Below are 3,294 nucleotides of genomic sequence, written 5' to 3'. Positions count from 1 at the left end.
GTGAACTGAACTTTGAACTAGTTCACGTAGAAAGAGAACTTTCCCAACACTGGAAGCAGTACTTGAGTATAAATAATTGAACTTACCTGGAACTTGCAAAACATGACTTAGCAAGACCTTTGGTAAGCAGGAAATCTTTTTGCACTCCTAAATAAATAACCTTGAATGGTGATATTAACTTGTTTGTTTCTCTTCACAGCTAAATTTCTAAAAAGATGATCTTACAACCTACCAACCATTCAATGAGTCCAAAAACACATTTTGCAATCATGTGAAAGCAGCAATACTTGAACTTCGACTGAGCAAAAGTTAATGCTTGATTAATTATGATAAAAAGTGATAGAAATTGTCTAACATTTTTCAGTACCCCAAAGAGCATGTTGCTTGTAAAGATGACCTCACCATTTAATCGCCAGTTAGAGATTAATAAATACACATCTGGTTTAAAACTGAGTGTACCTTAGTGTCAATCAAAAGATACTGTCAACTCAGACTTGTGTTATGTCAATAAATTTGTTAAAGTAGCAAGGATAGAAAAAAAATAAGATATCAAATACATATTAATGTCATTATTCCCTGTCTTGGTACAGTCTTTCATTCCAGGTGACTCAAATATTAGGGAGCCCAATTTGCAGAGCTCAGCTTTGCACCAGCAAAAAGCAGGTAAAGTACATTGCTCAAGGGTACAACCGTTCCACATAATACATGTTGTATTAAAACAGGTCGCTCTCAAATTAAGTGGATCCATGAAGTGAAATGAAAAAGAGCCCCCTTTGAGGGCAAAATAGATTAGCTTTGCTGATAGATGATCACTTGAAAGCTTTGTGCTGTGAATAAGGAAATCTTGACCAGCTGTAGTAAAGCCGATTTATATAAGTTAAGATGTTGTCCTGAGGCCCACTGCAGGGGGGAGCGGGATATGCCAATTTATCCATGAATACATCAAAGCCCTCTTAGCAGCTCATTGTTATGGACACTTTTTTGTTATTTAGACAGTATCAGCTTAATTACTTTGCTTGGTGAACTTCTCTACATCATCTCTTAGCTTTACATTCTTAATATTATTTGAACCACTGAAGCTAAGTTCTAACATTTCATGCAGATGTCAAACACATGCTGCATGACCAGTGCTGCACTGACCTTTTAATAGGAATATATTAAACAGAGATCCCTGCGGCACTGTTCAATATTGTTGTAACACCAAAAGAAGTACATCAGCGGAAAGGAGAAATTGTGGTTCCCTTCAACCAAAACCTGCTCATTATTGTCCATGTGAGCAAGTTCTCTCATTCATTAAGCATTCCCCACATTATGTGCTCAAGAGACCAAGAGAACACAAAGGAGAAGAAACTACAGTAGGATAAACAATGATGATGGTCGAGTTGAAGTTTAACCTGGGTGCACCTCAAGTGAAAATATGATTGATAAGAGTATTCTTAGGCTGACATGCCCTCGCTGCAGCTGAAATCTGTTAAGTCGATGTGCCACGGACTGGGCTGAATGAAGAGTGAAACTTGTTATGACTCCCACATGGCAAATATTGAGCTTGACTGGCCAGACCACAGTTCAAGTATGGTAGAAGCTGTATAAATAAACAGAATGGATTAGGAATCAGATGTCTGTATCCAATGTAGTGGAACAAGGAGATGTGCAAATGTCTTTTTATGGATCTGTGTATGAAATGATTTGTTTTTTCCTTGCTGATATGAAATCTTATCCACTGAGGGTGTCTAAACACCTGTTTGCAAGTATTAAAAAAAAAATACAACACCATAGTAATTTGTCCTGAGTTGCATAATGTGGATAACAGAAGAAACTCGGGGTTGAGTATTTGGTGCCCTTCAAACCAGTTGAACTTTTTAAATAATTTGTAGCATTACAGCAGCAACGTTTGGAGCCTTTATTGTGATCTTAAGTGAATATAGCATAATTATGGACTTAAAAAACAAAAAAAAAAACAAAAAACGTAAGACCTGGCAGCCACGAGATAGGTCTTAAATTTTCATCATAGGTACGCAACTATGCGAGACAACATAAAAAAAAAAATCTAGGAAATCAGAGTAGGATTTTTAAAGAATTTACTTGTAACTTATGGTAAATGACCTGTACTTATATAACACTTTTTCAAGTCAGGAGTTTTGACCAAAGCACTTTGTACTATATTCACAGTGACAGTGGCAAGCTACATTGTTGCCACAGCTGGCCTGGGGTTCACTGACTGAAGCGAAGCTGCCACACACCAGAGCCACCATGCTTTTACCATGAAGTACCTTGCCCAACTGCGTTAAGTTACTTAAAGCCAGAGTCTAGGCTTAAACCAAAAACCTTCTGGTTGCAGGGCAAATTCCATCATCCAAAGTCACTGTCTCCCCCAAATGATGTTGGAAAATAAATTTTAATTATAAGACGTTGCCATTACAGACCTGTACCCTCTTCTGTCCTACACTTATATTACCAGTGTTGTAACAAGACAGCTGTCCACAGGCTAAAACAGACAGACTCCAAACTCAGTGATGTCCAAAGATCATCAAATGACACCATGAAGAAAAGTGTAGACCTACACCAGGTTGTGAAGAGTGAATCCACAAAAGAAGGTTGGTGTGAAAAAAATCCAATGAGGGAACTTTTGTATCAAAATGGAAGACATGCAAGAACATTTTAGAGACACCCTTGAACCGGGCCCACATGCAAGATCTTACCCAGGGTGGTAAAAATGATCATTATAAAAAGGTAAGCTACACAAAAGGACCTGATGAATAACTTGCAGAGAGTTGGGATCAAAGTAACAAAGGCTACTGGCAGTAACACAGCACACCGCAAGGTACTCAAAACCTATGACCCCTGTGTAGGCCAGTACATGTCCAGACCTATCTAAAGTAATTTAGAGGGCACATGGATGATCCAGAAGAGAATTGTGAGACTATCGTGTGGTCAGATAAAACCAAAATATTTTATTAAGTTTTGTATTAAGAAGAACGCTGAGTGCATCTAAAGTTCACCATATCTACTGTGATGCATGCCGATGGAAATATCATGATTTGGGCTGTTTTGCTGCAAATGGGGACAAGATCCGTGTTAAGGAAAGAATGACCTGGGCGCTTTAAATTTTATTAATGTCCAATGCACATATATGTGACACACAATATAAAACTAAAGTTAACAATAATAGACTAGATGAAACACAATACTAAGGCCATCAAAAACATTGGGCTCGGATATAAGCAGGACCCCCTTGTTCCATGGTGTTAGCAATAACTAGAGACGTGAACTACACACCCGTGCTACTCTCAGTCA

The sequence above is a fragment of the Cyprinodon variegatus genome, unplaced genomic scaffold (genome assembly GCF_000732505.1).
Source record: "Cyprinodon variegatus isolate N-32 unplaced genomic scaffold, C_variegatus-1.0 Scaffold143, whole genome shotgun sequence".
NCBI lineage: Eukaryota > Metazoa > Chordata > Actinopteri > Cyprinodontiformes > Cyprinodontidae > Cyprinodon > Cyprinodon variegatus.
Note: the sequence above shows the minus strand (reverse complement) of the source record.